Here is a 25,779-nt window from a genome sequence, read left to right on the forward strand (position 1 = left end):
TTTGAAAAAAAAATAAGATAGGCTGCTAGCTAGACTAATGAAGAAAATAGAGAAGATGCAAATGAACACAATTAGAAATGATGAAGGAAATGTTACCACTGACCCCATAGAAATAAAAAATAACCATCAGAAACTACTATGAACACCTCTACGCACACAAACTAGAAAACCTAAAAGAGATGGATCCATTTCTGGACACATACACCCTCCCAAGACTGAACCAGGAAGAAGTTGATTCCCTGAATGACCAATATCTAGCTCTGAAATTGCATCAGTAATAAATACCCTATCAACCAAAAAAAGCCTAGTACCTGATGGATTCCCAGCCAAATTCTACCAGATGTACAAAGAACTACTACCATTCCTACTGAAACTATTCCAAAAATTTGAAGAGAAGGGACTCCTCCCCAATGCATTCTATGAGGCCAGCATCACCCTGATACCAAAACCTCACAGAGACAACATTGTACTGAATGGGCAAAAGCTGGAAGCATTTCTCTTGATAACCAGCATAAGACAAGGGTGCCTTCTCTCATCCCTCCTTTTCAACCTGGGGATGGTTAATGGGTGTAAAAATATAGTTAGGATGAATAAGATCTAGCATTTGATAGCAAAACAGAGCAACTACAGTCAACAATAATTTATGGTACATTTCAGAATATCTAAAATGGTAAAATTGGATTGTTTGTAAAACAACAAAAGGATAAATACTTAAGGTGATGGATACCATATTTACCCTAATTTGATTTTTATACATTGTATGTCTGTATCAAAATATCTCATGTATTCCATAAATATACATCTACCATGCACCACAAAAATTAAAAATAAATTTAAAAATAATAATAAAAAAGAAAGTAGAGTTTCCATAAACCCCCATTCCCTGCCTGCCCCACCCCTAGTTTCTTCTATTATTAGCATCTTGCATTAGGGTTGCACATAATATTACAATTAACTAATCAGTATTGATACATGATTATTAACCAAAATCCATAGTTTACATTAGGATTCACTCTTTGTGTTATGTTGTATAGTTCTATGGGTTTTGACAAATGTGGGAATGTCATATATCCACCATTACAGTATCATACAGAAGACTTTCTCTGCCCTAAAAATGACCTGTGCTCCACCTATTCATCTCTCCCCCTACCCTAAAATCTTGGCAACCAGTGAATTTTTACAATTTCTAAGTTTCACCTCACCCAGCCTGTCATATAGTTGAGATCATACAGGATGTAGCTTTTTCAGACTGCTATTTTTCACTTAGCAATATACATTCCTTCATGTCTTTTCATGGCTTGATACTTCATTTCTCTTTTTTCTTTTCTTTTCTTTTTTTATAGAAACAGGGGTCTCATTATGTTGCCAGGGGTGGTCTCAAACTCCTGGGTTCAAGCGATCATCCTGCCTTGGCCTCCCAAAGTTCTGGGATTACAGACGTGAGTCACTGCATGCAGTCTCATTTCTTTTTATCACTGAGAAATATGCTATTGCATAGATGTACCATAGTTTGTTTATACATTCACCCATTGAAGAACATCTTGGTTGCCTCTAACTTTTGGTAATTATGAATAAAGCTGCTATAAACATTCTTATGGAGGTTTTTGTGTAAACACACATTTTCTGTTCATTTGGGTAAATGCCTAGGAGCAGAATTTCTCTATCATATGGTAAGCCTATGTTTAGCTTTGTAAGAAACTACCACAGTTATCTTCCAAAGTGCTATACAATTTTACATTCTCCTGAACAGTGAATGAGGGTTCCAATTGCTCCACATGCTCACCAGCATTTGGTGTTCTCAGTGTTTCGGATTTTAGCCATTCTAATAGGTGTGTAGAAGTATCTTGTTTTAATTTTCAATGCTTTAATGGCATATAATATTGAGCATGTTTTCATAGGCTTATTTTCCTATTTTATATCTTATTTGCTATTTGCATATCTTCTTTGGTGAATTTGCCATCTATACAGATATTTTGTCCATTTTAAAGTTGGGTTGTTTGTTTACTTATTGTGAGTTTGAAGAGTTTTTTGTATATTTTGGATACATGTCATTTATCAGATATGTATTCTGCAAATAGTTCCATCCAGTCTGTGGCTGTGTTCGTTTTAAACAAATAAAGTTTAATAACATGTGTACCTTATGTATATGTGGGAGATACTCACAAAAATGAGTATATCTCAGAGGTGGCTTTGAATTCCAGCTTATGTAGCATCTTCAACAAACAATAGCAAATTTAGAGAAATGACAAGACAAAGGAAAAAGACTTTGAATCTCTAAGGGTGGCAAATTACAGAAAGGCAAATAAATGGTAGATACAGACTAGTTAATAAAGTTCATTACCTAGGTTCCTCTGGTGCTGATCCCCAGGCTGGTAAGGGGCTGTCCTTCCTGGTAGAAAGGGGAGGAGGGACACATTGGTGAATTTATGTCCTGCTTTTAGGCAAATAGTGGAAGAACAGAGAACTCTTCTTATATCTGCTTTTTCTCACTTGTCTTCAGCTCAAAATAATCCTTATGCCAAAGTGGCGTATTCTAGTCACTTACAGTCCTCCCTTTGAACTTTATTTTCAGAAAGTTTCACATATTAAAAGCTGAATTCGCAGTCCCATATCTTATGGAGTCAGTCTCTCAGTCCTGAGTTCAGTTAAACTCAGGTCAACTGAGTTAGAAAATTGTGTATCATTTCAGGTGGCAGTGTTGCAGGTGGGTTCCCATCAAAGTTAGGCCTCTATATGGTGCAAGCAAACAAGTATTTAAGTAGAGTCATTCTATGGACACAAAAAAAACTATGGTTAATCACTGGAAAAAAAAATGATAAATCAGCTTCTGAGTCCATAAGGCAGTCACGCGAGAGAGTTCTAGATTTGATCTCAAAGCCTCTTAGATGGTGGAATGAGGATGGCAGTTTAAATCTAATGGGTTTTCCTGGTTTGTGATTTGAATATCTCTGGTGATATCATAGCATGTTCTAGTGAACTTTCTGAGTGGCCCACACAGCAACAGGCATCAAGGTTGTCTACATTTGAGCTTTTGTGGTGATTTATCTGAAATTTATGTCAAGTCATCCAGCTTTAGCTTTCAGAACTTTAGGAAAAGGGCAGTCTTAGCTGTTAATGGTTTCAAGTCAGAAAGGTGGGAGACAATTGGAAATGCTAGCTTGGAGAGTTGTAGTCAGATATTCAAGGAAACTACAGCAATTCAGGATCCAGTTTAGTTTAACAAAACCTCAAAGACAATGAATAGTGCTAGATCTGATCATCTAATCTTGTTACAGATAGTACACTATGTTACACATAGTACACTAGGATTTTCTACTGAAACATTTTTCTCTCTATAGTCACCTGCATGTCTGCCAAAGATAATTGTAGTAAAACTAATTTGTTTGCAAAATAAATCAGTCTCATTAAACATGACCTTATTATTTACATAAGTGCAGCAAGAATGGTGATTAACCATAAAGGCTCTTTTTAAGTTTGCTTTACTGGAACTTCTAACAGGAAATCTCAGATTTGACTTTTTAAAAGCCTCTGTAGACTAAGAAGCCAAACCAAAGACTTTCCATCAGACTTTGCCTGAAGAAGCTTTTTATTTTAATGAAGTCTAGCTTATCAATTATTTCTTTTATTAATCTTGCCTTGGTGTTATGTCTCAAAGTCATTAGCAAACTCAAGGTCATCTAGACTTTTTCCTGTTATCTGCTAGGAGTTTTATATTATAGTTTTTGCATTTTACTTTAAGGTCTATGATCTATTTTGAGTTAATTTTTGTAAGAGGTATAAAGTTTGTGTCTAGTTTCAGTTTTGGTTTACTGTTTTTGTTTTTGAAACAGGGTCTCACTCTATTGCCCAGGCTGGAGTGCAGTGCTGCAATCATGGCTCGCTGAAGGCTTGACCCTCCAGGCTCAAGCAAGCCTCCCACATCAGCCTCCCAAGTAGCTGAGACTACAGGTGCGCACCTTCACATCTGGTTAATTTTGTTGTTGTTGTTGTTGTTGTTAGTAGAGCCAAGTTCTTGCCATGTGCCCAGGCTGGTCTTGAAGTCCTGAGCTCAAGGGATCCTCCCACCTCATCTTTCCAAAGTGCTGGGACTATAGGCATGAGCTGCCATGCATGGCCTACTTTCAGTTTTTAGCATGTGGATTTTAGTTGTTCCAGCACCATATATTGAAAAGGTTTTCCTTGATCCGTTGTATTGCCTTTGCTCCTTTGTTGAAGATGAGTTGACTGTATTTGTTGGGTCTATTTTGGGGCTCTGTATTCTGTTCAATTGATCTATTTGTTTATTCTCTTGCTAATGTCAAACTTGATTAATGTAGCTACATGGTGTGGCTTGAAATCAGGTAGTGTCGGCCGGGCGCGGTGGCTCACGCTTGTAATCCCAGCACTTTGGGAGGCCGAGGCGGGTGGATCACGAGGTCAGGAGATCGAGACCACGGTGAAACCCCGTCTCTACTAAAAAATACAAAAAATTAGCCGGCGCAGTGGCGGGCGCCTGTAGTCCCAGCTACTCGGAGGCTGAGACAGGAGAATGGCGTGAACCCGGGAGGCGGAGCTTGCAGTGAGCCGAGATTGCGCCACTGCACTCCAGCCCGGGCGACAGAGCGAGACTCTGTCTAAAAAAAAAAAAAAAAAAAAAAAGAAATCAGGTAGTGTCAGTCCTCCAAATTTGTTCTTCTTTGGTATTGTGTTGATTATTACTCTGATTTTTGATAGAGGTGCAAAAGCAATTCCATGAAGAAAGGACAGCCTTTTCAACAAAAAGTGCTGGAACAATTGGACATTCTTAGGTTAAAAAATCCAAAACAAACAGCCTCCTGTCCACACACATGAAAACAACCAGAAAACAAACTGAACCAACAAACAAAAAATGAAAACAAACACTTCGAATTAAACCTCACACATTATAGAAAAGTTAACTCAAAATGCATTATAGACTTAAATGTCAAGCATAAAATCATAAAACTTTATTTTAAAAAGTAGGAGAAAATCTTCAGGGTCTGAAGTTAGGCAGAGTTTTTAAGAATTGTTACTAAGCATAATTTTAAAAAGGGAAAATTGATAAGTTGGACTCCATCAAAATTTGCTTTGTGAAAGCCCATATGAAGAGGGTTAAAAGACAAACTACAGGCTGATCAAAAACACTTGCAAACCACATATTCAGTAAAGAACTAGTATCTGTAATAAGAACTCTCAAAAACTCAACACTAATAAAATAAATAATTCATTTAGAAAATAGGCAAAAGACATGCAGAGACATCTCTTAATAGGACATACAGATAATAGGTAAGCACATGAAAAGATATTTGATACCATTAGCCACTAGGGAAATAGAAATTAAAACTGATATAAGAGTTAAAAAGAAATTATTTAGACAGATAGTAAGGGTAAGGAAGTTCTCGGTAAGGTTTTCGTTTTAATGAAAAGCAGCCCCCAAATCATTTTTCTAATAAAGAGCAGCCTGTAAAATCAAGCTGCAAACATAGATAAGCAAGCTGGAAGCTTGCATGGGTGAATGCCAGCAGCTGTGACAATAGGAAAAGGCTACCTGTGGGCTAGGCATGTTCATGTCCATCTCTTTTCTTTGCCAACCATGTGTACAGTAAGGAACAGACAACATAGCGCCAGCCAGGAAGAGACACCATTTGCATAATAAAAGATTAGGGTGGGGTGGCCACCTTCCTCGCTTGCTATGTAAATGGCACACCTGGTCCAACCAATCTTTGGGCCCTATGTGAATCAGACACTGCCTCCTCAAGCCAGTCTATAAAACCCCATGCACTTCACCACGGAACGAGAAGACCCACCTGGGCACCCTTCTCTCTCTGCAGGGGAGAGAGTTATTCTCTGTTCTCTTTCTTTCACCTATTAAACTTCCATTCTTAAATTCACTACTTGTGTGTCCATGTCCTTGATTCCCTTGACATGAGACCACAAACCTCAAGGATTTACCCCAGACAATGACACTGCTTCAAAACCAGAATAAAATATCACTACACATCTATCAGAATAGCTAAAAAATAGTAGCAACAGTAAATTCTGATTAGGGTGCTAAGAAACTGGATCACTCATACATTGTGCTGGAAATGTGGAAAGATATAGCCACACTATAAAACAGTTTGGCAATTCCTTACAAAACTAAAGATACAACCACATGGCCCAACAGTTGCTTTCCTCCCAGAGCCCAAGGGCCATTTACAAAGTCAAACTTGCGACAAGAGGGCCTATATAGCAAAAAATTTATCAAACAGAACTAGGTTTTATTGGTAAAAACCTGGGGGAATATACATGAAATGGAATTAGAAGGGTAATGCCCCAGGGATATAAATTTAAGTTAGTGAAACTGCCTCTGCAAAAATTATAACACTAAGAAAATTATGACAGTGAAAGAGATCTGATCTAACCAACCCCATCTCGTCTTTAACCCCCAAATTGTCCTTAACCCTTTTCCCATTTGCCCTAAGAATACTTGCTGGTGGCACTTGCAGCTGCAGTGCTTACCCCGAGATAACTGCTACAAAATATCTCGCTTTTATTATTATTTTTGGATCGCTATAGCATATCAACTTTGGAAACAAAAGACATCACTCTATTTATAGTATTCTGTTTTTAGTAGTGGTGTTTCCATTTACAAAATATAGTAATTCTCAATTGCTGAAAATGTCAAATTCTAGAAAATGTAGCATTCCTATGCATGATGTTAACATCATTCTCGAGCAGTTGTCAGCTGAAGATTCATTTGATGAATCCGATTTTTCTGAAATAGATTATTCTTATGATTCAGATGATTCTGATGTTAATTCTGTTTAGAAATGTCTCCAAAAACGGTCTTTATATTTTATTTTCACATTGAAAATCAGTCAAATTTGCTTCAGCCTCAAAGAGCGTGTTTATGTAAAATTAAATGAGTGCTGGCAGTGAGCTGCACCTTTTTTCTCTAAAGGGGAAAAGAGTTAATTTAATTATTCTTGGGCTCAGACCAAGCTAAAATTAGGAGACCTTAGTTTATAGTTTAAATAATAGTAACCCTTCTCCAAAGCTACATAGCCTTTCTAAAGCTAATGAAAGGCCATCAGGTTAGGAAGATAAAAGGAGCCTGAATTCTACTAAGGTGTGGATTACCAGCCATACTCCAGAAGTCACAAGATTTGCAACTTCCTCAATTATTCCTGCAGATAACATCACTATTATAGAGCCTAAGATTGGCCTTTTGAGATGTCATTTCAGGTTTTTGCATTTCTGATGACCAGTGGTTCCACTGGCACCTGTCAACCACTTCTATGGCCCCACTCAGACTCCTGGGCTCACCAAACTATCCTTGAAAAGACTCTAGCCTCTGAATTTTCCAGGAGATTGATTTGAGTAATAACTCCATCTCCCATGTGGCATGGCTGGCCTCATGTCAATTAAACTTTATTTATTACAATGCCATGGTTTTGGTGAATTGGCTTTGACTGCGCAGTGGGCAGGAAGAACCCATGAAGTGATTACATTAGGTTGAAATTATTATATAGGTGCACTTACAAAAGATTCTGTATTCAATGTCTAACACACACAGTTGGAAGAGTTCTCTTTTTTTTTGTTTTTTGGTGGTAAACTGAAAATTATATTTACTTTGGCCTATGTTGAGACTTCAGAAATCCCTTGAAGAGAAAGAAAGAAAGATTTAGGGAGATAAGAACTGTCAACCTTAAATAACTAGATTCAGAAAATATGATTAAGTAGAGAGTTTATTTGGGCCTAAAGCTTGTGGATGGCCACCAGGGAGCATAGATTCAAGTTGCCCTGAATATACACTCTGATTCACAGCAGTTACAAGTAGTTTTTTAAGGAAAAAAGAAGAGGCAGTTCCTGAGTTCTTTACAAACAATTTACCTTAAAACAATGCAAGCTAAATTCCAGGAACCTGAAGATAATGAGTGAGGCAGCTATCAGGAACAAAATGTCTTTAAGTAATTGCCTTTGGACATGGGTAAAGGATATGACTAAAGTCCCATACCAGTGTTTCTCTGGGCCTGCTAAATTTTGCCATTGCCCTGAGCTGTTTTTCTTTTATCAGAATGTTAAAGTGAATTTGTTTTGTGTTACTCACTCAGCCATTCCAGCCCTGAAGACATACCTGTCATAATGTAATCACCCAATGGGTTCTTCTTGCCCACTGAACAGATAAAAATCAACCCGCTGAGACCACAACATTGCAGGACAGAAAGAGTTTGATTGATGTGAGTCTGGCTGACTCAGAAGAACAAATTTATCACTCAAATCAGTCTCCCCAAAGACTTGGAGGTTAGGGATTTTATGGACAATTTGGTGGGCAGGGGGCTAGGGAATGGGTGCTGCTGATTGGTTGAGGATGAAATCATAGAGGTGTGGAAAACAATCTTCATGTGCTGAGTCTGCCTCTGTTTGGGGCAATAGGATCTGCTGAGTCATAAATCATGAGTCCAGGTGGTATCAGTCTGAAAAGCATCTTAAAAAAACAATCTTAGGTTGTACAATAGTGATATTACTTATAGGAACAGTTAGGAAAGTCGCAAGTCTTGTGACTTCTGGCTACATGACCCCTGAGCAGTAAGGAATTACAGAAACTATGCCTATCTTTTCAGAATTCAGGCCCCTTTCACAATCCTAACCTTCTGGACTTTCATTACTTTTATAAAGGCAGTTTAGTTTTGGAAAGGACTATTATCATCTTTGCTTTAAGGTAAAACTATAAATCATTTCCAAAGTTAGCTTGGCCTATGCCCAGCAATGACCAAGGACAGCTTGGAGATCAGAAGCAAGATGGAGTCAACTATGTCAAATTTCTCTTACTGTCATGATTTTGCAAAGGCAGTTTCAATAAGAGCATAGAGAAAAGCATAAATGAAGGTAGTACCAACATATTTGAAAAGCACCATTGTGGCTGATTTCTGTATGCCAGAGATGAAGTTGGAAAATACCAATATTGAAATAGTCTCTATGATTTCAATAAGAATGATGACATCTCAGGGTGGCAGAGACTAATGAATTACAACAATATACCAGAAACAATTTGGCCTGCTTATTTTAATAGGAGAAAGGCTGATAGGGTAATTATAATGATTTGACCTACAGGAATCTTTGTCATTGAATAATTGATCATAGAGCCCTGTATGTGGAAATTGGAGGGTAGTCATGTTTACCTGGGTAAAGAATGTTTTCTCTGCAATAAAAGTCATTTGGTGAGTATTTACATAGGACACATATTCTCACACTCTGAGTTTACTTTAAGAGATCCCTTCACATACCTCTTTCTTCATGCCAACTTGTTATAAATCCTTATATCTTACTCCTTTTGTATCTCTGACCTGCCAATCATTAGCCCCAATCCCTGCATTACTGTAGATCTGTTCCTCGGGTCATCTCTCTTTTAGGCAAAATGGGCAGTGAGATAGCCTGCTTAAAATTCTGCCCACTGGAAGGAACTCCACCCCTTGGTGGGGCTGCTGCATTGCAGAAGTTTATCTCCAGTTTTCATGGAGAACCATTTATAAACTAGCTTCACATGTTTTTCTTTTTCAATCAACTGATCATAGAGAACACTCCATGTGGCTCAGGTATAGATGAGAGTAAGATGGCAGTGTGATGGGAGTAGGCACACCAGGAGTGATAGCCACCTGCTCATCCAATTTACTCTTGACTTTAGGACCTGCTTAAGGTCAATATACCACAAGCTGGAGGAGTGTTGCTGCCATGCCAGACTCTATGGTGATAGATAAGACACCAAATTCATGTGGGGAACTGACTTGAGTGTCCTACTGTCCTACAGTCAAGTAGGTGTTCAGTCTCTACTATGGCCCAATAGCAAGCCAAATGCTATCTCTCAAAATAAGGGTAATTAAGTTTCAAATCAGGCATGATTTTGCTCCAGAATGCTATGGGCCTCTCCTCTAATTCTCTTATCAGGGCTTCCACAGAATCCCCCAGCATCTTGATTAGCCATACATATTTTGAAAACCACTGGAATCACTGGTCATAATTAGGGTGACCATATAATTGATCACTCCAACTAGAACAATTTTGAGAGTGAAAGGAGGCACTAGTAATAAAAATGTTGGGAAAATGTATGGTCATCCAGTCATAAAAGCCAAGTGATTTATTTGTTCACCCTGCATCCTTTACCAGCTAGAGTACATATTGAAAGATGAATATAGAAAATTTTGATAAAGAGCTCTCAATTATATCCTGGATTAGGTTATTGAATTTCAAGGCAAAACTTCTTCAAGCACTCAGGCAGAAAAGGTAAATATTTAATTAGTTATCACACTTTAGTGTGCATGAGAAGTACCTGGATGTATTGTTAAAACAGGCTACTCAACTTTATACTCAGAATTTCTAATTCTGTAGCCATAAAATGGGCCTGAGTATTTGCATTTTAACAAATTCTCAAGTGATAATGATGTTGCTAATCCAGGGGTCATACTTTTAAGAACCATTGATCTACAGAAGAAGAAGAAGAAGAAAAAAAAAACATAGACTGTCCTCAGTTTTTTTCCACAGCAACATGTCATACTTTGAAGAACCACTGATCTACAGAAGAAGAGAAGAAAAAAAAATAGACTATCCTCAGTTTTTTCCACAGCAACATGTAATACCAAATCATAATATTCTAAATAGAAACTTATACCGAGATGTAGTTGAAGTTTTAGGCCCACCAACAGCTTTTACAAACATGAACAGACTCTAGGAACACTGCCTTCTAGAGAACCTTTTGCAAAAGCCATAAGATGATAAAGCCACACATTTTGTTTTCTGATAATAGGATCTAGGGGTTACAGTATATTTATGACCTGGCTGTCTAAAGAAAGGTTGTGATATGGTTTGGCTTTGTCCCTGCCCAGATCTCCATCTTGAACTCCCACGTGTTGTGGGAGGGACCCGACTGGAGGTGATTGAATCATGGGGGCAGGGCTTTCCCATGCTGTTCTCCTGATAGTGAATGAGTCTCATGAGATCTGATGGTTTTAAAAAGGGGCATTCCCCTGCACAGATCTCTCTTTGTCTGCTGCCATTTACACAGATATGACCTGCTCCTCCTTGTTTTTGCCATGATTGTGAGGCTGCCCCAGCCATGTGGAACCGTAAGTCCAATTAAACCTCTTTATTTTGTAAATTGCCCAGTCTTGGGTATGTATTTATCAGCAGCATGAAAACAGACTAATACAGTAAATTGGTACCAGTAGAGTTGCTGAAAAGATATCCAAAAATGTGGAAGTAACTTTTGAACTGGGTAACAGGCAGAGGTTGGAACAGTTTGGAGAGCTCAGAAGAAGACAGGAAAATGTGGGAAAGTTTGGAGCTTCCTAGAGACTTGTTGAATGGCTTTAAGAAAAATGCTGATAGTGATATGAACAATAAGGTCCAGGCTGAGGTGGTCTAGTTGGAGATAAGGAATTTGTTGGGAACTGGAGCAAAGGTGACTCTTGTTATGTTTTAGCAAAGAGCCTGGCGGCATTTTGCCACTGCCCTAAAGATTTGTGGAACTTTCAACTTGAGACAGATGATTTAGGGCATCTGGAAGAAGAAATTTCTAAGCAGCAAAGAATTCAAGAGGTGACTTGGTTGCTGTTAAAGGCATTCAGTTTTATAAGGGAAGCAGAGCATAAAAGTTTGGAAAATTTGCAGCCTGACTATGCAATAGAAAATTTTTATTTTTTTTTTATTTTTTTTATTTTTTATTTTTATTTTTTATTATACTTTAGGGTTTTAGGGTACATGTGCACAATGTGCAGGTTTGTTACATATGTATCCATGTGCCATGTTGATTTCCTGCACCCATTAACTCGTCATTTAGCATTAGGTGTATCTCCTAATGCTGTCCCTCCCCCCTCCCCCCACCCCACAACAGTCCCCGGAGCGTGATGTTCCCCTTCCTGTGTCCATGAGTTCTCATTGTTCAATTCCCACCTATGAGTGAGAACATGTGGTGTTTGGTTTTTTGTCCTTGCGATAGTTTACTGAGAATGATGGTTTCCAGTTTCATCCATGTCCCTACAAAGGACACGAACTCATCATTTTTTATGGCTGCATAGTATTCCATGGTGTATATGTGCCACATTTTCTTAATCCAGTCTATCGTTGTTGGACATTTGGGTTGGTTCCAACTCTTTGCTATTGTGAATAGTGCTGCAATAAACATACGTGTGCATGTGTCTTTATAGCAGCATGATTTATAGTCCTTTGGGTATATACCCAGTAATGGGATGGCTGGGTCAAATGGTATTTCTAGTTCTAGATCCCTGAGGAATCGCCACACTGACTTCCACAATGGTTGAACTAGTTTACAGTCCCACCAACAGTGTAAAAGTGTTCCTATTTCTCCACATCCTCTCCAGCACCTGTTGTTTCCTGATTTTTTAATGATGGCCATTCTAACTGGTGTGAGATGGTATCTCACTGTGGTTTTGATTTGCATTTCTCTGATGGCCAGTGATGAGGAGCATTTCTTCATGTGTTTTTTGGCTGCATAAATGTCTTCTTTTGAGAAGTGTCTATTCATGTCCTCTGCCCACTTTTTGATGGGGTTGTTTGTTTTTTTCTTGTAAATTTGTTTGAGTTCATTGTAGATTCTGGATATTAGCCCTTTGTCAGATGAGTAGGTTGCAAAAATTTTCTCCCATTGTGTAGGTTGCCTGTTCACTCTGATGATAGTTTCTTTTGCTGTGCAGAAGCTCTTTAGTTTAATGAGATCCCATTTGTCGATTTTGGCTTTTGTTGCCATTGCTTTTGGTGTTTTAGACATGAAGTCCTTGCCCACGCCTATGTCCTGAATGGTATTGCCTAGGTTTTCTTGTAGGATTTTAATGGTTTTAGGTCTAACATATAAGTCTTTAATCCATCTTGAATTAATTTTTGTATAAGGTGTAAGGAAGGGATCCAGTTTCAGCTTTCTACATATGGCTAGCCAGTTTTCCCAGCACCATTTATTAAATAGGGAATCCTTTCCCCATTTCTTGTTTTTGTCAGGTTTGTCAAAGATCAGATAGTTGTAGCTATGTGGCATCATTTCTGAGGGCTCTGTTCTGTTCCATTGATCTATGTCTCTGTTGTGGTACCAGTACCATGCTGTTTTGGTTACTGTAGCCTTGTAGTATAGTTTGAAGTCAGGTAGCGTGATGCCTCCAGCTTTGTTCTTTTGGCTTAGGATTGACTTGGCGATGCGGGCTCTTTTTTGGTTCCGTATGAACTTTAAAGTAGTTTTTTCCAATTCTGTGAAGAAAGTCATTGGTAGCTTGATGAGGATGGCATTGAATCTATAAATTACCTTGGGCAGTATGGCCATTTTCACGATATTGATTCTTCCAACCCATGAGCATGGAATGTTCTTCCATTTGTTTGTATCCTCTTTTATTTCATTGAGCAGTGGTTTGTAGTTCTCATTGAAGAGGTCCTTCACATCCCTTGTAAGTTGGATTCCTAGGTATTTTATTCTCTTTGAAGCAATTGTGAATGGGAGTTCACTCATGATTTGGCTCTCTGTTTGTCTGTTATTGGTGTACAAGAATGCTTGTGATTTTTGTACATTAATTTTGTATCCTGAGACTTTGCTGAAGTTGCTAATCAGCTTAAGGAGATTTTGGGCTGAGACAATGGGGTTTTCTAGATATACAATCATGTCATCTGCAAACAGGGACAATTTGACTTCCTCTTTTCCCAATTGAATACCCTTTATTTCCTTCTCCTGCCTGATTGCTCTGGCCAGAACTTCCAGCACTATGTTGAATAGGAGCGGTGAGAGAGGGCATCCCTGTCTTGTGCCAGTTTTCAGAGGGAATGCTTCCAGTTTTTGCCCATTCAGTATGATATTGGCTGTGGGTTTGTTGTAGATAGCTCTTATTATTTTGAGATACGTCCCATCAATACCTAATTTATTGAGAGTTTTTAGCATGAAGGGTTGTTGAATTTTGTCAAAGGCCTTTTCTGCATCTATCGAGATAATCATGTGGTTTTTGTCTTTGGTTCTGTTTATATGCTGGATTACATTTATTGATTTGCGTATGTTGAACCAGCCTTGCATCCCAGGGATGAAGCCCACTTGATCATGGTGGATAAGCTTTTTGATGTGCTGCTGGATTCGGTTTGCCAGTATTTTATTGAGGATTTTTGCATCAATGTTCATCAAGGATATTGGTCTGAAATTCTCTTTTTTGGTTATGTCTCTGCCAGGTTTTGGTATCAGGACGATGCTGGCTTCGTAAAATGTGTTAGGGAGGATTCCCTCTTTTTCTATCGATTGGAATAGTTTCAGAAGGAATGGTACCAGTTCCTCCTTGTACCTCTGGTAGAATTCAGCTGTGAATCCATCAGGTCCTGGACTCTTTTTGGTTGGTAAGCTATTGATTATTGCCACAATTTCAGAACCTGTTATTGGTCTATTCAGAGATTCAACTTCTTCCTGGTTTAGTCTTGGGAGGGTGTATTTGTCGAGGAATTTATCCATTTCTTCTAGATTTTCTAGTTTATTTGCATAGAGGTGTTTGTAGTATTCTCTGATGGTAGATTGTATTTCTGTGGGATCGGTGGTGATATCCCCTTTTTCGTTTTTTATTGCATCTATTTGATTCTTCTCTCTTTTCTTCTTTATTAGTCTTGCTAGCGGTCCATCAATTTTGTTGATCTTTTCAAAAAACCAGCTCCTGGATTCATTAATTTTTTGAAGGGTTTTTTGTGTCTCTATTTCCTTCAGTTCTGCTCTGATTTTAGTTATTTCTAGCCTTCTGCTAGCTTTTGAATGTGTTTGCTCTTGCTTTTCTAGTTCTTTTAATTGTGATGTTAGGGTGTCAATTTTGGATCTTTCCTGCTTTCTCTTGTGGGCATTTAGTGCTATAAATTTCCCTCTACACACTGCTTTGAACGTGTCCCAGAGATTCTGGTATGTTGTGTCTTTGTTCTCGTTGGTTTCAAAGAACATCTTTATTTCTGCCTTCATTTCATTATGTACCCAATAGTCATTTAGGAGCAGGTTGTTCAGTTTCCATGTAGTTGAGCGGTTTTGACTGAGTTTCTTAATCCTGAGTTCTAGTTTGATTGCACTGTGGTCTGAGAGACAGTTTGTTATAATCTCTGTTCTTTTACATTTGCTGAGAAGAGCTTTACTTCCAACTATGTGGTCAATTTTGGAATAGGTGTGGTGTGGTGCTGAAAAAAATGTATATTCTGTTGATTTGGGGTGGAGAGTTCTGTAGATGTCTATTAGGTCCACTTTATGTAGAGCTGAGTTCAATTCCTGGATATCCTTGTTAACTTTCTGTCTCGTTGATCTGTCTAATGCTGACAGTGGGGTGTTAAAATCTCCCATTATTATTGTGTGGGAGTTTAAGTCCCTTTGTAGGTCACTGAGGACTTGCTTTATGAATCTGGGTGCTCCTGTGTTGGGTGCATATATATTTAGGATAGTTAGGTCTTCTTGTTGAATTGATCCCTTTACCATTATGTAATGGCCTTCTTTGTCTCTTTTGATCTTTGTTGGTTTAAAGTCTATTTTATCAGAGACTAGGATTGCAACCCCTGCCTTTTTTTGTTTTCCAGTTGCTTGATAGATCTTCCTCCATCCCTTTATTTTGAGTCTATGTGTGTCTCTGCACGTGAGATGGGTTTCCTGAATACAGCACACTGATGGGTCCTGACTCCTTATCCAGTTTGCCAGTCTGTGTCTTTTGATTGGAGCATTTAGCCCATTTACATTTAACGTGAATATCGTTATGTGTGAATCTGATCCTGTCATTATGATGTTAGTTGGTTATTTTGCTCATTAGTTGCTATAGTTTCTTCCTAGCCTCGATGGTCTTTACAATTTGGCATGTTTTTGCAGGGGCTGGTACCGGTTGTTCCTTTCCATGTTTAGTGCTTCCTTCAGGAGCTCTTTTAGGGCAGGTCTGGTGGTGACAAAATCACTCAGCGTTTGCTTGTCTGTAAAGTATTTTATTTCTCCTTCACTTATGAAGCTTAGTTTGGCGGGATAGGAAATTCTGGGTTGAAAATTCTTTTCTTTAAGAATGTTGAATATCGGCCCCCACTCTCTTCTGGCTTGTAGAGTTTCTGCTGAGAGATCAGCTGTTAGTCTGATGGGCTTCCCTTTGTGGGTAACCCGACCTTTCTCTCTGGCTGCCCTTAACATTTTTTCCTTCATTTCAACTTTGGTGAATCTGACAATTATGTGTCTTGGAGTTGCCCTTCTCGAGGAGTATCTTTGTGGCGTTCTCTGTATTTCCTGAATCTGAATGCTGGCCTGCCTTGCTAGATTGGGGAAGTTCTCCTGGATAATATCTTGCAGAGTGTTTTCCAACTTGGTTCCATTCTCCCCATCATTTTCAGGTACACCAATCAGACGTACGTTTGGTCTTTTCACATAGTCCCAAATTTCTTGGAGGCTTTGTTCATTTCTTTTTATTCCTTTTTCTCTAAACTTCCCTTCTCTCTTTATTTCATTCATTTCATCTTCTATCAGCGATACCCTTTCTTCCAGTTGATCGCATCTGCTACTGAGGCTTCTGCATTCTTCGCGTAGTTCTCGAAACTTGGCTTTCAGCTCCATCATCTCCTTTAAGCCCTTCTCTCCATTGTTTATTCTAGTTATCCATTCTTCTAATTTTTTTTCAAAGTTTTTAACTTCTTTGCTATTGTTTTGAATTTCCTCTCATAGCTCAGAGTAGTTTGATCGTCTGAAGCCTTCTTCTCTCAACTCATCAAAGTCATCCTCCATCCAGCTTTGTTCCGTTGCTGGTGAGGAACTGCGTTCCTTTGGAGGAGGAGAGGTGCTCTGTTTTTTAGAGTTTCCAGTTTTTTTGGTCTGTTTTTTCCCCATCTTTGTGGTTTTGTCTACTTTTTGTCTTCGATGATGATGATTTGCAGATGGGTTTTTGGTGTGGATGTCCTTTCTGTTTGTTAATTTTCCTTCTACCAGACAAGACCCTCAGCTGCAGGTCTGTTGGAGTTTACTAGAGGTCCACTCCAGACCCTGTTTGGCTGGGTGTCAGCAGCGGTAGCTGCAGAACAGCGGATTTTCGTGAGACCACAAATTCAGCTGTCTGATAGTTCCTCTGAAAGTTTTGTCTCAGAGGAGTACCCGGTTGAATGAGGTGTCAGTCTGTCCCTACTGGGGGAGTGCCTCCCAGTTAGGCTGCTCAGGGGTGAGGGACCCACTTTAGGAGGCAGTCTGTCCGTTCTCAGATCTCCAGCTGCGTGCTGGGAGAACCACTACTCTCTTCAAAGCTGTCAGTCAGACAGGGACATTTAAGGCTGTGGAGGTTCTGGCTGAGTTTTTGGTTGTCTGTGCCCTGCCCCCAGAGGTGGAGCCTACAGAGGCAGGCAGGCCTCCTTGAGCTGTGGTGGGCTCCACCCAGTTCGAGCTTCCTGGCTGCTTTGTTTACCTAAGCAAGCCTGGGCAATGGCGGGCGCCCCTCCCCCAGCCTCGTTGCCGCCTTGCAGCGTGATCTCAGACTGCTGTGCTAGCAATCAGCAAGACTCCGTGGGCATAGGACCCTCCGAGCCAGGTGCGGGACACAATCTCCCAGTGTGCCGTTTTCCAGGCCCGTTGGAAAAGCGCAGTATTAGGACGGGACTGACCCGATATTCCAGGTGCCGTCTGTTTCCCCTTTCTTTGACTAGGAAAGGGAACTCCCTGACCCCTTGCGGTTCCCGAGTGAGGCAATGCCTCGCCCTGCTTCGGCTCACGCACGGTGCGCTTCACCGACTGTCCTGAACCCACTGTTAGGCACTCCCTAGTGAGATGAAACCGGTACCTCAAGCAGAAATGCAGAAATCACCCGTCTTCTGTGTCGCTGGGGCTGGGAGCTGGAGACCGGAGCTGTTCCTATTCGGCCATCTTGGCTCCACCCCAGAAAATTTTTAAAAAACCATTTTCCGGGGAGAAATTCAAGCTGGTTGCAGAAATTTGCATAAGTAGCAAGGAGCCTAATGTTAATCCCCAAGACTATGGGGAAAATCTCTCCTGGCCATGTCAGAGAGCTTCATGGCAGCCCCTCCCATGACAGACATGGAGGCCCAGGAAGAAAAAGTGGTTTTGTGGGCCAGGCCCAGGGTCCCTATGCTGTGTGCAGTCTAAGGACTTGGTGGCCTGTGTCCCAGCTGCTCCAGCTGTGGTTGAAAGGGGCCAACTTAGAGCTCAGGCCATGGCTTCAGAGGGTGCAAGCCCAAGCCTTGGCAGCTTCTATGTGGTACTGGGCATGTGGGTGCACAGAAGTCAAGAATTGAGGTTTGGGAACCTCTGCCTAGGTTTCAGAAGATGTATGGAAATGCCTGGATGCCCAGGAAAAAGTTTGCTGCGGGGGCAAGGCCCTCATGCAGAACCTCTGCTAGGGCAGTGCAAAAGGGAAATGTGGGGTTGGAGCCCCCACAACGAGTCCCTACTGAGGCAATGCCTAGTGGAGCTGTGAGAAGAGGGCCACTGTCCTCTAGACCCCAGAATGGTAGATCCACCAACAGCTTGCACCATGCACCTGCAAAAGCCACAGGCACCCAACGCCACCCCATGAAATCAGCTAGGAGGGAGGCTGTATCCTGCAAAGCCACAGGGGTGGAGCTGCCCAAGGCCATGGGAACCCGTCTCTTCCATCAGTGTGACCTGGATGCAAGACGTGGAGTTAAAGGAGATCATTTTAAAACTTTAAGATTTGACTGCTCGGCTGGATTTCAGACTTGAATGGGGCCTGTACTCCTTTGTTTTAGCCAATTTCTCCCATTTGGAATGGCTGTATTTACCTAATGCCTGTATCTCCATTGTATCTAGGAAGTAACTAACTTGCTTTTGATTTTACAGGCTCATAGGTGAAGGGATCTGCCTTGTCTAGATGGGACTTTAAACTTGGACTTCTGGGTTAATGCTGAAATGAGCTGAGATTTTGGGGGACTGATGGGAAGGCATGAATGGTTCTAAAATGTGAGGACATGAGATTTGGGAAGGACCAGGGGCAGAGTGATACAATTTGGCTGTGGCCCCGCCCAAATCTCCATCTTGAATTCCCACAAGTTTTGAGAGGGATCGGGTGGGAGGGGATTGAATTATGGGGGCAGGTCTTTCCTGTGCTGTTCTCATGATAGTGAATGAGTTGCATGAGATGTGATGGTTTTAAAATGGGTATTCCCCTGACTGCTCTCTTTGCCTGCCGCCATCCACATAAGATGTGACCTGCTCCTCCTTGCTTTCTGCCATGATTATGAGGTTTCCCCAGCCATGTGGAACTGTAAGTCCAATTAAACCTCTTTCTTTTGTAAATTGCCCAGTCCCAGGTATATCTTTATCAGCAGCATGAAAACAGACTTATACAGGTTATATTTACTAACCTCAGGTTCAGATTAGGTTTCCAGTAATATAAAACTTGACAATGCTCTATCTTTACCTACTACTATATTTCTCTGCCTACTTCCCTTCCATTCAAGCTAAAGAAATTAAGGCTCTGGTGCTGTTAAACTGTCTGACTCATCTGAAATGTAAACCTTTATGTTTGTCAAAAATTGTGAAATATGTTTGAGATGATTAAAATAAATCTGAAGGCTTGGCTAGTTCATGTACATATGTACCTGAACTTCAAGTGAACTCTATGAATAGTGTCCTCTATAAAAACTCCCACAAAAAAGTGCAGCTTTTTTTTCTGCAGAATCCTAAAAGATCAGAACAGCTTTGATTTTTAAGATGACCATCAGAATTCTTTCTTCCCCTTCTGTGGAAGTTGGAAAATAACTTTGAATAAAAATTATCTTTTTTGGGTTTTCTAAAATAAACATAACTAGTTTTGTTTACTGTAACAACAAAACTAAGTTGAGAGATGCAGAGCTGTAATATTAGAGGAAGTGTGAGAGTGCCAGTATTTTCATTTTCAATACCAGGAAGTCCATTTGAAACCTGAGGGTTTAAAGCATAATGATTCTAACTGCATCATGTTTTCCTTTGTCTTCTTTCATAATCTAGGAGGGTTCCTTTAAGAAATAAAATCTCTTGAAATGAAAGATTTAAAATTTAACAATCCCTCTAGTTTCCCTTCAATTTACTTTTCTTCTGTTAAAATCCAGCAAAACAGGTTTTATTTTTTATTTTTCTTAGACAAGGTCTCGCTCTGTTGCCCAGGCTGGAGTGCAGTGACACGGTCATAGCTCACTGCAGCCTTGACCTCCTAGGCTCAAGCGATCTTCCCACCTCAGCCTCCCAAGTAGCTGGGAGTACAAGCACATGCCACCGTGCCTGGCTAATTTTTTAAAATTTTTATTGTTAGTAGATACGAGGTCTTGCTATGTTGCTGAGGCTAGTCTGTAATTCCTGAGTTCAAGTAATCCCCCAACCTCTGGCCCCCAAAGTGCTGGGATTACAGGTGTGAGCCACTACAGCCAGCAAAAGTTTGTTTTGTTTTGTTTTTTTTTAACAAAAAGTAGTAGCATTCATATGAACACATTTTAAAAGGTTATCTATTGCTCTCATTCTATATAAGCAGAGAAAAAAATACTTGGAATGATGTTCATTTACTATGCTTAAAATTTTCATTAAGGTGTAATATACAAATCAGAAAATTCACTTGTTATGATTGTACAAGTTAACAATTTTTAGTAAATTTACAAAGTTGTTTGATCATCATAACAACCAATTTTAGAACATTTCTATCACTCTGAAAATAACTCTCATGTTCACTTACCATCTCTATTCCCACTCCAGTGCTAGGCAACCACTAATTTACTTTCTGTTTCTCTAGATTTGCCTTTTCTGGACATTCTGTACAAATAGAATCACCTCATATATGGCCTTTGTATCTGGCTTCTTTTCTTTAGTATAATGTTTTTGAACTCATCCATGTTGCAGCATGTCAGTAATTTATTCCCTTTTATTATGGAAGCCCATGGATATGCCTACCACGTCATGGAGTGAATTGTGTCCCTGCCCCCCAAATTCATATGTTGAAGCACTAACCCCTCAGTACCTCAGAATGTAACTATATTTGGAAATAAGTCTTTTAAGGAGGGCATTAAGTTAAAATGAGGATATTTAGGGTATGTCCTACTCCAATCTGGCTGGTGTCCTAGAAAGAAAAGATCAGGACATATGAGAGAGAAAGGGAGAAGGCTACCATCTGCAAACCAAGGAAAAGAGGCCTCAGGAGAAACCAAATCTGCAGGCACCTTAATCTTGGACTTCCAGTCTCCAGAACTGTGAGAAGTAAATTTCTGTTAAGCCACCCAGTCTGTGCTATTTTGTTATGGCAATCCTAGCCGACTAACTCACCTTTCTGATGGCTATGAAGTGGTATCTCACTGTGGTTTTAATTTGCATTTCCCTAATGATGTATATCATCTTTTCATGTGCTTGTTGGCAATTTTTATATCTTCTTTGATGAAGTCTCTATTTAAACGTTGCCCATTTAAAACAAGTTGGGTTTGTCTTATTATTGAGTTGTAAGCCCTCTTGATATATTCTGGTTAGAAGTACTTTATCAGAAATATGATTTGCAAATATGTTCTCTAAGGTTGTAGTTTGTATTTTGTTTTCTTAATGGTGTTCTTTTGAAATACAAAAGTTTTACATTTTGATGAAATTCAATTTATACATTTTTTCTTTTAAGGATTATGCTATTGGTGTCATATCTAAGGATTCTGCCTTACCTAAGGACAAAAAAAGATTTTCCTGTACTTTTTGGGGTTTAGCTCTTACATTTAGGTCTATTGTCCATTTGAAGTTAATTTTTGTATAAGGTGTAAGAGTCTAAATCCATCTTTTTGCATATGACTAAACAAGTGGTCCGTCACCATTTGTAGAAAATACTATCTTTCCCTCATTGAATTGCCTTAGCAGCTTTGTCAAAAATCAATTTATCCACAGGTATAGGAGTTTATTTCTGGACTCCTAATTTATGTCACATTGATCAATATGTCAATACTGCACTATCTTGATTATTTTATAGTACATTATAAAGTTGAGAAGTATATAAATCCTCCAATTTTATTTTTCAAGATTTTTCAAGATTGGTCTATTCTGGGAACTAAGCTTGCTTATTTGGAATAAATCCACTTGTTCATGGTGTATTAAAAGATTTGCTAATGCTCTATAAAGGATTTTTGCTTCTAATTTTAGGAGAGATTTTTTTTTTTTTTTTGTAATGTCTTTGGCTTTGTACTGGCCTTCTAAATAAATTGGGAAATATTTCTTCTTCTATTTTCTGGAAGAGATTATATAAAGTTGGTATTAATTCCCCTTTAAAGGTTTAGTAGAATTAGTCAGTGAGACCATCTGGATCTGGGCCTGGAGATTTTATTTTGGAGAGTTTTTTTTTTTTTTTTTTTGAGACACAGTCTCACTGTGCCACCAGGCTGGAGTGCAGTGGCATGATCTCAGCTCACTGCAACCTCTGCCTCCTGGGTTCAAGTGATTCTCCTGCCTCAGCCTCCTGAGTAGCTGGGATTACAGGCGTGTGCCACCACACCCAGCTAATTTGTGTTTTTAGTAGAGACGAGGTTTCACCATGTTGGCCAGGATAGTTTCTATCTCCTGACCTTGTGTTCCACCCGCCTTGGCCTCCCAAAGTGCTGGGATTACAGGCGTGAGCCACCACACTCGGCCTTTGGAGAGATTTTTTATCAAAAATTCAATCTCCTTAATAATAATAGGGCTATTTAGATTGTCTATTTCATCTGAGTTTTTGTAGTTTGTGGTTCTCATGGAATTGGTCCATTTATTCTAAATTGTCAAATTATGAGCATAAAGCCATATGTAATACTATTACCTTTTTTAATGGTTGCAGTATTTGAAATGAGAGTTCTTGTTCAAGTCCTCATATTGGTGACTCATTTTCTATTTTTGTCAATGTTGCTAGAGGTTTATTGATTTTATTACAGTTTTTTGAAGAACAATCTTTTCCTTTCATTGCATTTTTTGGTAAGATTCTCCTGTTTTCAATTTCATTGGCTTCTGCTCTTTACTACTTCATTCCTTCTGCTTGTTTTGGATTTATTTTGCTCCTCTTTTTGAGGAAAGTAGGAACATAAATTATTGATATTACACCTTTCTTTTTTTTTTTCGGGGGGGAGTGAAAGTTTATTAAAAAGCTTTAGAGAAGGAATGAAAGGAAGTACATTTGGAAGAGGGCCAAGTAGCCAACATGAGAAATCAAGAGCCCCTTTCTTCATTTTTAATGTAAGTATATAGTGCTATAAATTTTCTTCTTAGTACTGCTCTAGCTGCATCCCACATATTTTGATATGTTTTCATTTATCCTTTTAATTTCCTTTGAGACTCCCTGTTTGATGCATAGATTATTTAGAAGTGTGTTATTTAATTTTCAAGTGTTTCAAGAGTTTCCTGTTGTCTTTGTTAGAGATTTTCAGTTTAATTCCATTATGGCCAGAGCACGTGATTTCAATTCCTTTAAATTTGTCAAATTTGTTTTACTATATATTTTATGTCTTTTTCTATTTGATGAATAGTGCATGGGCAATTGAGAAAAACTTTTTTAGGTGGTATGTCTTATAAATGTTAATTAGACCCTGTTGATTGATTGTGTTGCTCAGATTTTCCATATCCTGGTGATTTTTCTACTTCATAGTTCTATTAGTTACTGGGGAAAGGGGAGAATGATGTTGAAGTTCCCAACCATAATTGCAGATTCTTCTATTTCTCATTTCAGCTTTATCAATTGCTGCTTCAGGTATTTAAGGCCCTGTGGTTTTGTTTGTACACATTTAGTATAATGTGTCTTCCTAATTGATCCTCTTATCATTATATAATATCCCTCTTTGTCTCTGGCAATTATCTTTACTTTGCAGTCTACTTTATCAGACACTACTATTGCTACTCCTGTTTTTTTTTAAAAAAAGTATTAATGTGTATGTGATATATCTTTTTCCACCCTTTTTTACTTTCAACTCACCTGTGTTTGAACTTGAAATGAGTTTCTTATATGCAGCACATAGTTGGATTATGGATGATTTTTAACTCACTCTACCAATCTCTGTCTTTTGATTGGTATATTTAGACCATTTACATTTAAGGTCCAGTGTTTACTGATATTTTAGCACTTTAGTCTGTTATTTTGTTATTTATTTTCTATTTGTCTCCTCTGGTTCTCATTTATCTTTCTTGCCTTTCTGCAGCTTATTTAAACATGTTTTAGATTCCATCTTGATTTATTTGTAATTCTTCTGAGTTTGTCACTTTGTATAGTTTTCATAGTGGTTGCTCTGGGTGTTACACATGCTACTTACAACAATGTACTGGTATCAATATTCACCACTTCAAATGAAGTGTGGAAACCTCACTTCCATTCAGGTCTCTTTGGCTTCCTCACCTTTAAATATCATTGTTTTAAGTATCAGATGGTGTTACAATTTTTGTTTCAATCATAAAATATATTCTCTAAAACCCATAAGGAAAAAATTGTCTATCGTATGAACCCATATTTCTGCTCTGTTGTTTCTTCTTCCTTCCTAATGTTCTAAGTTTCCTTCTTTTATAATTTCTTTTCTGTTTGAAGAACTTCCTTTAGCTAGTTTTTTAAGGGTAGACTGGCTAGTCACAAAATCTTTTAGTTTTCATTCATCTGTTAATGTTTTTATAATCCCTTCATTCCTAAGAATGTTTTGTTTGTTTTCAAAAGATAGTTTTGCCAGATCTAGAATTATAGGAGACGATTCTTTTCTTTCATCCCTTAAAAAATATTTGGCCACTTCCTTATTTATGGTTTCAGATAAGAAATCCGTTCAAATTGGTGTTCCCCTACAAGTAATGCACTATTTCTCACTTGCTGCTTTCAGGATTTTGTCTTTAGTTTTCAAAAAATTATAATGTGCCTGGGCATGGATATTTTTTTCTTCTGTGGGATTCATCTCAGTTCTTGGATCTCTAAGTTAGTGTCTTCTATCTAATTTGGAAGGTATTCACCCTTATTTTTTCAAATACTCATTCATCTCTACCCTTTTTCTCCTTTACTTTCTGTTACTCTAATAATATGAATGCTGGATATTTTGTTATTGTTCCATAGGTCCCTGAGGTCTGTTTATTTTTTCTGGTTTATTTTCTCTCTATTGTTCAGATTGGGTAAATTCTATTGTTCTGTCCTCAAGTTCACAGATTTTTATCTCCCATCATCTCTACTGTACTATTAAGCCTATCCATTGAGTTTTCAGTTTGTTATTGTATTTTTCAGTTCTATAATTTTCATGTTTCCTTTTGATAAAATTTCTGTTTTTCTGAGGTTTTTCTGTTTTTTTCATGTTTCAAGAGAATTTTTAATTTATTGTTGTAGCACTTTTATGATGTCTGCTTTAAAATTCTTTTTCTTTTTTCTTTTTTTGAGACGGAGTCTCGCTCTGTGGCCCAGGCTGGAGTGCAGTGGCGCAATCTCGGCTCACTGCAAGCTCCGCCTCCCGGGTTCAAGCAATTCTCCTGGCTCAGCCTCTCCGAGTAGCTGGGACCACAGGCGCCCGCCACCACGCCCAGCTAATTTTTTTTGTATTTTTAGTAGAGACGGGGTTTCACCGTGGTCTCAATCTCCTGACCTCGTGATCCGCCCGCCTCGGCCTCCCAAAGTGCTGGGATTACAAGCGTGAGCCACCGCGCCCGGCCTTGCTTTAAAATTCTTATCAGATAATTTCCAATATCTGGCTCATCTCAGTGCTGGAATCCATTGATTTCCTTTTTCACTCAAGTTGTGATTTTATTGGTTCTTGATTTGCACTCTGAACATTTTGCCTATTATGTTAGGAGACTCATTTCTATTTAAATATTTTATTTTGCAAGGATTCACTCTGTTTAGGTTTAGCATACAG

At 38.9% G+C, this 25,779-nt stretch overlaps 1 long non-coding RNA gene across 2 annotated transcripts in view; it reads left to right on the plus strand.

Moving 5' to 3' along the window:
• Positions 1–25,779, plus strand: part of LOC134735413 (uncharacterized) — a 57,112-nt gene that overhangs the window by 15,893 nt on the left and 15,440 nt on the right. For both annotated transcript variants that reach the window (XR_010118475.1, XR_010118474.1), the window contains exons 2-4: positions 1,344–1,439; positions 3,831–3,948; positions 11,039–11,099. This is a non-coding gene — a long non-coding RNA (uncharacterized lncRNA). The remainder of the gene's footprint in view (positions 1–1,343; positions 1,440–3,830; positions 3,949–11,038; positions 11,100–25,779) is intronic.

The sequence above is a fragment of the Symphalangus syndactylus genome, chromosome 21 (assembly GCF_028878055.3).
Source record: "Symphalangus syndactylus isolate Jambi chromosome 21, NHGRI_mSymSyn1-v2.1_pri, whole genome shotgun sequence".
NCBI lineage: Eukaryota > Metazoa > Chordata > Mammalia > Primates > Hylobatidae > Symphalangus > Symphalangus syndactylus.